Source organism: Palaemon carinicauda, chromosome 6 (assembly GCF_036898095.1).
Source record: "Palaemon carinicauda isolate YSFRI2023 chromosome 6, ASM3689809v2, whole genome shotgun sequence".
NCBI lineage: Eukaryota > Metazoa > Arthropoda > Malacostraca > Decapoda > Palaemonidae > Palaemon > Palaemon carinicauda.
The window spans coordinates 147,831,641-147,844,403 of record NC_090730.1 but is presented as its reverse complement, the minus strand read 5'-3'; the positions used below and the strand labels follow the sequence as shown (position 1 = coordinate 147,844,403).

Sequence of the window (12,763 nt, the reverse complement as noted above, 5' to 3'; positions counted from 1 at the left end):
AGCTAGGCTACAAGGGCGTAGTAACACGTAGTAAAAAGGGTGAACGACCTCAAGAGAGAGAGAGAGAAAGACATAAGTCAAACTCGATCGCCACCCATAAAATACGCCGTGGTGGCCTAACTGCCGAGGCCTCCACGTAGATATCGTACACTACACACACACATCTGAAAAGGAAACTTACTTATTTCTATACTCAAATATATATACAAACATGAAAACATGTTTACATATATATTGAGTAAATGAAAAGTAAGCGATTAAGTAAAGACAAAACAGACAATGGCTGCCAAGCGAGGACCAAGACAGAGACGTCTGTCACAGTCCGAGCCAAAAGTTAAAGTGAGTATTCACCTGTGTGTGAGGGGGAGGAGGGGTAGCTAGCTACCACTCCCCTACCCCCCCCGCTAACTAGCGCGGGGGTAATACACCCTCGTTAAATTCTAATGGCTCGCCATTTCAGCTACGCTAAAAGTAATACCCTTTGTAAATAGCGTGGTTTGTATTTCGGTTACGGAACAACTAAACGTTAGTTCATCTTTGAAACAGTACGAAGACTATTCAAAGAAAATCTTTCATAAAATATCTACTAAAAAATATTCATTTAATAAGTTTTAAATCATTTGCTCTGTAAAAGTTATTTACGATTGAAAGGGCTCAACGTTGTTTAACTTCGGTTTCCAAGTTAGGGCCGCCTACTCTCAGGAAAGGTCGCATATAAACAAATCATTAAAATTTATCTTGATGTTTATTATAAATGGAAAGCTAATCGAAGAGGCCTAATAAAGGCGGTTGAGATATAAAATATATAGAGGAAAATCTATAATTAATTTATAACGTGATAAGATAATTGCTAAAAGCCTAAAACACACTTCCGTACTAAGGGAAGGGTCGGCCATTTAAAAGTCAAAGAAAGTCCAAAAAACAATCCAAAGTCATCAAAAATTAAATCTATCCAAAAACGAGTTCAAGATTTAAGTTGAAGATAAAACACCTGCACTGCGAAAGCTCAAACCAAAAGGAAGTCTATCTATCTATATACCAAGGCACTTCCCCCAATTTTGGGGGGTAGCCGACACCAACAATGAAACAAAACAAAAAGGGGACCTCTACTCTCTATGTTCCTTCAGCCTAATCAGGGACCCAACCGAGTTCAGCTGGTACTGCTAGGGTGCCACAGCCCAACCTCCCACATTTCCACCACAGATGAAGCTTCATAATGCTGACTCCCCTACTGCTGCTACCTCCGCGGTCATCTAAGGTTATACAGCGAGTATTGATACGTCTTGTCGTTAAGGCCGACAGAGAAAAAATTGGGTCTGTTTACATGTATATGCGGTATCTGGCCAATAGTTGGCGCTGGTGGGCACAACCGCAACCTTCATAGCGATCGCTCGCGAGTTTTTGTGTGTGTTTTCTGTCGAGCCGCTGGAGCAGCAGCTATTATATATTCACCGGCTAAGTTAAATATTTAAAACTCCAGGTTATACAGCGAGTAATGATACGTCTTGTCGTTAAGGCCGACAGAAGAATTGAGGCTTGTTTACATGCATATGCGGTATCTGGCCGATAGTTGGCGCTGGTGGGCACACCCGCAACCTTCATAGCGATCGCTCGCGAGTTTTTGCGTGTTTTTCTGTCGAGCCGCTGGAGCAGCAGCTATTATATATTCACCGGCTAAGTTAAATATTTAAAAAAAAATCATTGTATATACCTGCATATAAAAATAAAGTAAGGACGATCCTGTCAAATTCGGTCATCAAAAAAACGCAGTCAAGATGACATTTAAAGACTGCTTTATATTCATTATTTGTAAAAATAATTAGCTGAAACTTCTGGAGAGCACGAACAACATTTTCTGTTTAAGCAGAAACAAACACTTATTTTTTAAAGTTACAGTAAGTTATCATCAACTGATTGTCTCCTTAATACTCTTAGAATGCTTGCAGAGGTAGAAATACAAATATTCCTAGGACATCGAAGAGTAGATGCTTCTGACCACACTGTTGAGCCTGAGACAACAGTAGGGAAAGCCCTATGATGGTTCCTCGTTAACCAACTAGCAAGACTAATCGAAGCCTCCCATCCCACTAGCACAAGGAGGGATGGGAGATGTCTGGCAAAGGTGCTCATTTGAGGAAAGGTAGCAGAGAAGTTTCAAGTAACATGGTACTGTAGTTCTATTTGACAGAGTGGTTGAGTTACATTCTTGGGCTTGCTGATGCTATTGTCTGAACCTCACCATTACCAGCATGCCCAAGTGCTTCAACTTCAGCTTGAGCCAAAGACTTTTCCTCAATTTCTACAAACCCCAGATCATGACGAAAGCGGAAAGTTGAACTACTGTATATCCTGTAGCAACTGCCACACTATGGCCTAGATCATCCATTCTAGAGATGCATTCACAGTCTTATCTCGTTAGTCTACAACCAAGGTGAACATACGAATGAACACCCAACCAGTAGTACCCCGTTGAGAGCCCAGAGACCTGAACTAGTACTTTGTACCATAGAGGGAGTAGGGGGGTACTTCTATTGGACTGATGCTCAGGTACTATAGTATGTATCCTTTAGATCCACTGAAAGCAAAAGGCCTTCCTCCGATAAAAGTTTGCACAAACAGCCTGTTTCTGCCTGAATTTCTTTTGAACTCAAACTCATTCCATGGAGACCACTTCCACTAAACAACTAAGGAAAATCATCCCCTAACTTTTGAGCTTGTTCGCTCCAACATCCCTCCCTACCTCTGTCCACAATGACAGGGTTCTCAGAAATGCTGGAAAGACAGATGTATACTCTATAAGCCAAAAAGTAAGGTGGGAGGGCGACGGGCTGTAATGCAAGACCCACAAGCAATGCAAATACAAATGAAGAAGGATGCCCTATCTTTTCTTCAATAATATAATCATCAACAAACTCCACATGCATGTCACTGAATCTGCTGTAACATGCTAATTATCATACCGTTATCTAGCGGAATTTGTATGCCAATGTCAATCTTACCAACAAAAACAGTCTACCATAAACATTCAATCATTACCTTTGTGTGATCTCTGCAGTGACAAATAACTTTCTTGTCTCTAGAATAAGGTTAGTTGATAGGGGTCTATCCTTCTTATCAATACCTCCTCCAATCTCATCATATTGGTGACCAAGCCCGCCGTTTCCTCTGCCATGTACTCAAGACTATCCCACCACCAAACTCAAAGACTTCTGTCCACACTGCCACAGTAAGGGCCCCACCCTTCGCTAGCAGAGACGCATTTGCCTGGTTTCAGCAAGCCAAGATTCAGTTCCACATCAAGGGCTTGAACTACTCAAGCACCAAAGCTAACTACGTCTTCGCTACAATCAAGAGGTAAACTTCCCAGAAATCTCATACTGTACTGTCTTTGCCCTAAAATCATTCCTTCTGGAGCAGTACTCCCTATCACCACATGGAGAGGATTGGTTTTGCTTGCCTTCATCCTGCTGCAAATTATTGTCCTCATGAAGTGAACATACTTCGTGCTGCCGTACCCAGTGCAAGCTGCCTTTACCAATGTTGACACCTTTCCCAGAAAGGAGCTGACGAACAGTCAACAACTTATGAACAGCCACTTCCCCACTTTTTAGAACAACAACTACTGACAAAAGAGGACAACCATACAATATCAACTGAAGCAGAGGTGAATGTTGGAGACATCGATGACTTCCTCGCGACAAGCCTGGACACCACTTACCTATGCCACCCCATGTCCGAGCTCCAACCAATGCTCCACTGAATGATGCCCCACTTCCTCAGTTGGCTACCACCACTCCAGTCAGCTTTGAGGCCGCTGCTAAGAAATTTGCTACCAGATGTAAATGGTCATTCAAAAGGGAAATAGGCCATCGCACATGGCAGTGGCCTCTACATTAACTAATCTCTTTATGCAAGATTCAGGATCCAATGTGCAAACACTGGTAGATACTGCTATACTGCTGCCTGTCGTTTCCTTCTGCATTGTTCTCTCATTCCCCCATTGTCTTCATATGGTGATAGATACTGTGCTTGGTGGGAACTGTGTGCGTCTGGTGTAGTTCTGGCTGAAAAGTTGGGATATAAAGTGAGGAAGTGGGCGTAAGCATCAGTGGACACTGTGTGGGAGAGAGGTAGGAGGGAGCTGACCCCACGTAAACTTGTCGCTGAATGTAACAGGCTAAATATTTTCACCTTTTTATGCCAATGTCAACCTTATCAACAAATATTGTTGACTATAATCATGCAATGTCACCCTTATATAACTCTTTCAGGCCTTATAAATACCAGTGTTATCTCTAGAATAACTTTAGTTGCTATGGAGCTGTCCTTGTATCAATTCCTCCATCGCTCTTCACAGGGCTGAAGAGGTAACAAATAACCTCTCAAAGACTAACCAACCCTGGCTAGGCCCTATACCTCAGTTGGTTTGCCTAAAGGAATGACAAGGTATCTCCTACTCTCAAATACAGTATAGAGAAGAATGGGAGGGGGTGAGAGCTTAACCCCTTATTTCCCCTGCCCCACTGCCTGGAAGGAACAGGTTGGGTATTGTAAGAGTTGCATGCCTCAGTTCCTTCTAGGAAGTCGTGGGTAGTCCTGGCAGTGCCTAGTAAAAGCCTGGAGGCCTTCCTTGCCAAAAGCCATACTGAAGAGTTCCAAACTGACAGTTCTAATTCCAAGCTACCTTGTTTGAGAATGTGGGAGACCAAGGCAGCCCCAAGGATGGCGTGGGCCTTAAGGGACACTGGAGTGCCACTCAATGAGCCAGGTTCCTTCCCTGGGCAGATCCCAGGTAGCCTGCATCTGAGTCACTCAAGAGGGCTTGGAAGGGCTCTGACAAGAACTTCCTCTCATCTAGGAAGACTCCCTACACTTTGTGGAGCTTCAAGAGTTCATCCTAGATGTCACCTCTATCAGCCTACTTGAAGGAGACTTTCCTAGAAGCACTATTCCCATGTCTAAAGGTTATCTTCCGAGACTGGCCATTGTCCTCGAGACTAATCTCGTTAACAAAAATGTGTGGGGTGATTGTGGCCAGGGAGACCTTGCTCCGCGTGCTGGTGATCACAGGTGTATCCTCGTCTATGTCAAAGTCTTCGCCTTCCTAGAACCTCTCTCAACCAAGAGCTTTCGGGGAGACCTCAGAAGGGTTGACCCTGATAGTATGCCATCAGGTCATGACCCTAGGAAAGTTGCCTCTTCCTTAAACGTTTCCCAGTCCATGCCCTTTAAAGGCTTAAAGGCTTACACAGGATGGATATCTTCAAGTGTTCTTCAAACACTACTAATGTCAGTTGGAAGAGATCAAACACCTTGTGATGGCCGCTGGAAGTGTGATTAAACCAGCTTCTAGTGTTGTGCATGGACTCTATAATTGGGACTTCTCAGTCTATACTGAGCAAGTGGAATGTTTTCTTTTCAATATGTACTACTTTATAATTGTAAAGAGTCAAAACTGATATTTTCCTCTTATGTTATGAGTGTTACTATTTTACTACTGTACTGTTACTTAATTCTGGGGTCTGAAAACTAAGGTTACCTGCATGTTTCAATATTCCTATTGTTACATTTATGATATTCGGAAATAAGAGATTATTGTTCTTTTTGCGTCTCCTTTCATTGGACCTACTGTTCACAATAAAATCAGTGTACCTCCAATTTTTTAACCCTCCTTTTATAGACTCCAGTCTGATTGACTACTAGAGACAAAGAGTTTATTCACAGTGAGTGGGACTGAGCTATTGAATTTCTCTGCTTCTAATTATTTCACATACATATTGTTTGTGCTCATAGCTTGGTACCATCGTTCCCAGTGCCAGGGGAAGTGTGGTTATGTCTATGAACAACTGAGAATACTAATTCTCTGGTACACTTCCATCAGGACGATATGGCCCGAGCTCAAACAACAGATTTTGACATAGGAAAAATCTACTTTTGGCCGAGATAGCCATGTCGTCCTTATGGACCCGCCCGTTACTTTTCATCCCTTACCAATTCTCAGTGCGAGGCCTTGCATCATGCGATGGCTGCTTCTAGAATGGTTTTACAAGAAACATGTTAGTTGTAGCACACTGGGATTGGGAGTTGTAACAGCTCTCTCGCCCGCATAGCTAATCCTATCCCATATCCTTCGAGACAAGGTTAACTATTTGGGGAAGAAGAGCCGTGGCTTGTTTCAAACATCCCTATAGTATACGTGATATCTCTCGGGATATTCGCTCCGGAGGTAGTAACCCCATGATACCTCTACAAGTAAAATTCTCTGGTATATCACTCGCAGAAATATCACAAGTAGAAGGCTGCCTTTAAGGAACTTCCATCAGGATGACACGGCTATCTCACCCAAAACTATTTTTCCCATTTCAAAATCCATTTTATAGAACAAACTTAAAGGGGGGTGAATATACACAAATGGGAGAGTTGTGACTCCCGCCCTAGCCTCTGTTCGATAATGGACTTAGCTTCCCTTTCCAATGATCAGGCTAAATATATCAAACATTTCTACCCTACCAATGTTTTCCTGAATTGCTGGGTGGAAGGAGACCGAGGTTTCCGCCAGTAGTATATGGTATTGAAAGTAGGGTTTTATTTAATATTAACAATTCTCCCAAAACAATCTTGATTATGATATTTCAATAAATCATTACAATAACATTCATTTAGACCCATAACCTGAATCTCTGGATGGTAACCAAGGTAATCAAATTCTAAGATTTTATATTCGATAATTAGCGAAAAGCTAGCCCCAGGGCTAATGCACATAACGAAACGTAGTCCTCTGGCCAGAACAGCTGTAGCGAGATAACTTTTAGTCGCGAGCAAAGCGAGCATACGCCAGAGCAAAAACTCATCAAATCCTTGCTAAAATTAATTATTGAAGCCTTTGTAGTGTGATAAACTCTGCATGAATGTCTTAAAAATGGAATGAAAAGTCATGTTTTCTTTGAGTCCGCTGTAGCAGGAAATTTTTCCCCCTTGACTGAAATTCCCCCCGGGGAAATTAGCCTAGGATCGATTTCCCCCCGGGAAAAGCAGCCCAGGCCGTTATTCCCCCAGGAGGAATTTCACCCCTAAGGTATCTTTCCCCCCCTAGGCAATTTCTCCCCCACCCTCCCTAACAGAGAAACTATTTTGATGAATTAAATAATCAACGCTAAGTTTGACAAAATATTAGGAATATATATACAGTATATACAATGTTACTCAACTTTACCAACATTACGATGCCATTGCCAACGTTAGCAATGCAACGATAATATTAACGTGTATTTTAGAGCATTTTTCCACATACCCCTTACACAAAATATAAAAAGGTACAAAAGGGTACAGAACCTTACAAATCCACCTATCCTAACCTATTAGTTCCCAGGTCACAACCCCTAGCCAGGGGGAAGCCCCAGACCCCCTTCCCAAGTCACAACCCCTAGGCAGGGGGAAAGCCCCGGACCCCCTTTCCAGGTCACATCTAGCGCACGCCCCGGACCCCCTTTCCCAGGTCACAAACTTGTACTGGCAAGAGGTAATGTTGAACTGCGCACACTAAAAACATTAAAATTAAAGAAATTAATGACTTACTTTTATGACCCGGTGTAATGATCCGTTTTTCCCCCCCGTCCGACATTCCCCCCGGGGGAAATATGGCCCAGGATATATATCCCCCGGGGGAACTTTGTCCCAGGATAATATTCCCCCCTCTGGTCCAAGATTCTCCCTTTGCTTGGTGGAGGTAACCATTATTTCAGATAGGGGGAAAAACAGACCATTACACCGGGTCATAAAAGTAAGTCATTAATTTCTTTAATTTTAATGTTTTTAGAGTGCGCAGTTCAACATTACCTCTTGCCAGTACAAGTTTGTGACCTGGGAAGGGGGTCCAGGGGCTTGCCCCGGCTAGGGGTTGTGCCTGGGAAGGGGGTCCGGGGGCATGGCTCCGGCTAGGGGTTGTGACCTAGAAACTTCTAGGTTAGGTTAGGTGGGTTTGTTAGGTTCTGTACCCTTTTGTACACTTAGATTCAAAAGTCCGCCGGCACTCAAGGGGAATTGTTCGTCAGAGGTCTCTAGTGTTACCATGACAAAACAAAGAAAGAGTTGGTCTTCTTACTACCTTCAAGGAAATGGGCGGAGACTTGTCCAACCTCAGCGAACGCTTAAAAATATTACAAATAGAGTTGCCATATTTCATTCTGTGGTATCATTTGTCTCTCGGATATTCACTACAAATACATAAAACACACACATATATACATATATATATATATATAATTATTTTTACTATTCTTCCGAGGAGCCCAGTAGACACTTTCAATGGATGGGTAAGTTGCAGGGGGGGGGGTAAGTAGGTGGGGGGGATTACTCCTCCCCCGGGAAGTCCGACACTGAAGAATTTGAGGAAACAAGGAAGTCATTTGTATTTTAGAGGTTGTGGAAAGAGGTTAAGAAATTCTTGATACAACTTGTAAAATATTGCATCATTACCTCAATCTAATTTGATAACCATTAATGTTCCATGAAATATTGCTAACCTAATTCATAATTAGTTAATTTGTAGTAGCTAGTAGCAACCGAATAAATAGCCTTTGTTGTTCTAAGGTTGATTAGTAACCAAAGTTAACTATTAACTTCGCATAATAAATAATCTGTCATCGAAACAGTAAATACTGATGACTGCATAGCACTTTGAATACAATCAGAATTTAGTTTATTGAATCGAAAAGTTGTATTGCGGTAAATGAAACGACTATTACATTCTAGCAAAACCTTTGAGAAATTTGCTTTATTGATAAATCATATATAAAAGTCTGTCCTCAGAACGACATGAACCCAAAATTATTTCTTACACTAATACCTTGGCTGTAAGTTATCACTGATTATGTAATTACTAGTAGCTTTATCTTCAGAAAAGTACGTAGCTTGACTACGCTAACTTCTAATAATCGTGATTCAAATAGGCGTAAGTCTCCATGATCAAGTTCCTATTTGTGTTCCTTTCATTCATTCTTTATTCATTCGTTTATTAAACATCCTCGGTATTTAAAAAAAAAAAATTGCCTTTTTCGCCGGTATTCATCTAAGGCTGGCAATTTTAGTTCCTAGTTTCTCACTATCCCTCCACAAAAGAAATCTCTCCTGAGCGGCAGCTAGAAACACCTTCACTTGACCATTCCAACCTTGAACCTTTCGAAATTTGTGTGAAGCCAAGACGAGATATTCCTTAGCTGGATTCAGAAATAAGGCATTTTAAGCACTATTTCACTCACCTTTTTTATACAATTTCAATCACATTCCTTTATAATCATTCCAGTTAACGAAAATATCTTGGTTGATTTTAAAGCAAATGGGTAAATTATCCTACAGAGTACTTTCGTAATGAGCATATTAATTGGAAAACTTGTGGTATGTGGAGGACTACAGAACATAATGATCTATGGTAACTAAATAGTATAACTTCGAGCCGGACAAATGTTGGTATAAGGATTCTTTCTAACGAATCCTTCAAACACTCATAAGACAATGACTCTCTAATTAAAGCTATCATTGTTCTAAAATCTACCATTATGTGGATGAGCATTTAAGTCCAACAAAATAATTCCGTTATCTCTACCCGATGATAACTATCTCCAATTTTGTTATAGGGCCTCAGTAATTATCAAGCAAATTAAAGCTCTTTTAATAAAGACTGAATTAGCAACACAGCAAAGATTTTACAGTATATATTTAAAATTCTAGTTTAAATGTTAATGCCAACCGTTCTTAGCCACAAATACGGGCGGAAAAGGAAAAGTAAAAACTTTTATGAATAAAGGGCAAGTGGGTTGCGAACTAAAGACTGAGATGGCACATCCCCTTGAATCTGAATGACTTGGGAAATATGTTTCAGTAAAGTATCCTTATGTATTCCAAAATGTTCCTATCTATGAATATCTAAAGGCCTATGAAAGTCTCAAGTTTTTGGAAGCATAATACAATCATTTTTATTGGAAACATTGCTATATCAAGCGAAAATTTCTCCTGATATGCATGAATGTCTAGAAATCAATTTATATGGTGACCAATTACTACATTCACTACTGTAATCTCTCTCTCTCTCTCTCTCTCTCTCTCTGAATGTCCTCAAGGCTCGTATAACTCATATATGGCGTTTTTATGAATACTTTACAGCATCGAGCCATAAATGAAACTGGAACAAGACTAATGTCGGATCCTCGAACAATATAATGTAGCTGTTAACGGAAGGAATTGTTAAGTTATTATTATTATTATTATTACTATCCAAGCTACAACCCTAGTTGGAAAAGCAAGATGCTATAAGCCCAGGGGCTCCAACAGGGAAAAATAGCCCAGTGAGGAAAGGAAATAACTCCATTAATTTCTACATGCTTATACAGATTCTATATATATATATATATATATATATATATATATATATATATATATATATATATATATATATATATATATATATATGTGTGTTTTGTGGATTTGTATTGGATAGTCGAGATGTCAAATGATACCACAGCATAAAATATGTCAACAAGATTTGTAATATTTTCCAGCGTTCGCTGAGCTTGGACAAGGCTCCGCCTATCTCCTTAGAAGTAGTAAGAAATGCAGCTCTTTATTTGTTTTGTCATGATAACACTAGAGACCTCTGACGAGCAATTCTCCCCGAGTGTCGGCGGACTTTTGAATCTAAGTGTACATACATATACCAAGGCACTTCCCCCAATTTTGGGGAGTAGTCAACATCAAACAAATGAAACAAACAAGGGGACCTCTTTATTGTACCTATTTATATCTTGTGTAAAGGATATATGGAAAAATACTTTAAAATACACGATATTATCGTGGCATTGCTAACGTTAGCAATGCCATCGTAACGTTACGTAACATTGTAGATAAATATATTCCTAATATTTTGTCAAACTTACCGTTGATTATTTAATTCATCAAAATAGTTTCTCTATAAGGGAGGGTGGGGGAGAAATGGCCTGGGGGGGGGGGGAAGATATCTTAGGGCTGAAATTCCCCCTGGGGAAGTAACAGCCCGGGCTAGTTTTCCGTAAGGGAAATTGACACCCCGCCCCCTCCGGGGTGGGGTGGGGGTGGGGGGAGGGAATTTCCTGCTACACCAGTGTAATGGTTTTTTTTCCCCCATCCGAAATAATGGTTACCTCCACCAAGCAAAGGGCCCAGAGAGGGGAATATTATCGTGGGACAAAGTACCCCCGGGGGATATATATCCTGGGCCATATTTCCCCCGAGGGGAATTTCAGACGGGGGAAAAAAGTGACCATTACACTGGAAGCCGTGGCAACCAAATACTCCAATGTTTACAGTTTTCATTACTATTACTCAATAGTCGACACATACCTCAAAAACTATGGCTGTCCCCCAGGAAATTATCATACTCTTTCAAAACACTGGGGTGTAAGTATGATATTGGCCACCTGTATGTATGGTGACGTCTGACTAAGAATACAGCAGTGTAAGGGGGTCGAAGGGGGGTGTTATGTTAGGTCACATACTAAAACAAATAGAATTTCGTAGGACATATTCGAAAGGTAGGCCACATACTAAACCGGCACCTTCAGGTGCTGGTTTAGTATGTGGCCTACCTTTCGAATATGGCCTACGAAATTCAATCTGCTTTATTATGTAGCATGACTTGACTTAACCTAACCTAAGTCAGGTAGGCCACATAATAAACCAGAATAAAAAATAGGCCATACGCTAAACCGGAACAAGTTTCCCCTTCCAGAAATTAACACAATGGAAAGTCTCCAAGAGTCGAGACAATAAAATATAAAACCATCTGATTAATGGGCCCAAAACCCTGGTCAAAGTAAAACTTACTTCCATCACCACTATAACTGGAAAAATACTAATTAAACGGGATCATACGCACGAAGAATCTTCTTAAACCAGTTCACAGACAAAATTCTTAACCGTTCCTACCTTCCGTCCGCCATGAAATACAGCACAAAAATAACAACTGACAGTATTGCCAGGTGGATGGATTAGTCTAAAAATCCCCAAAACTCGTGATAAAACTCCCCATAACCACCCAAAAAATCCCCATTTCCACAAATATATTTTCGGTATTATTTTACTGTATTACAGGGAAATATACCCTAGGAAACAAACTACTTTACTTCATAGAAATTTGTACAGAATATCCCATCAGACCCCCAAAATCACTAAATCTAGGAATAAATCCTTATATCTGGCAACACTAAACAACACCCGAGTGGCTAAATGAGAAATCAAGGATCTTTTAGAAACATAACTAAATTCCCCTGCCGTCTTTCTAAAATTCTACAGTTCAAGGGTGACATCTATTGGTTATGGTTGTGAAATTAATGACTGAGATAGTGATGAAATGAATGACCAAAATCCAAATTGCTGATTGATTGATTGATTTAAAGTTTTCAGGTATCACATTGCTGAGCAAACTTGCAAGATGATAATAGCTATTTCAACGTTCCTAGAAATTAGCAATACACATCTGAAGATTTTTCTGGCTATCTTTTTATTCTGTAATCTCGAATACAATATTTATTGTATACATACATACATACATGCGGTTATTTTGAGATAACCTGTGAACGGTCCATTTCTTCTGAAATATGTTTTTAATTTCATGGCTACGAGTTGGGGCCACCTTTAGCTATTTAAGGAAATGATAAATTCAAACAATTTCTTATACATTAATTAAAGCTTATGTGTAGAAACAATTGCTGTGTTTGAGGTTATTAGCCGATTG

The 12,763-nt window shown here is 40.5% G+C and overlaps 1 long non-coding RNA gene across 3 annotated transcripts in view; it reads right to left on the bottom strand.

Moving 5' to 3' along the window:
- Positions 1-11,984, bottom strand: part of LOC137642223 (uncharacterized) — a 77,883-nt gene extending 65,899 nt beyond the window's left edge. For all 3 annotated transcript variants that reach the window (XR_011044703.1, XR_011044704.1, XR_011044705.1), the window contains exon 1: positions 11,854-11,984. This is a non-coding gene — a long non-coding RNA (uncharacterized lncRNA). The remainder of the gene's footprint in view (positions 1-11,853) is intronic.
- Positions 11,985-12,763: the final 779 nt, after the last annotated feature.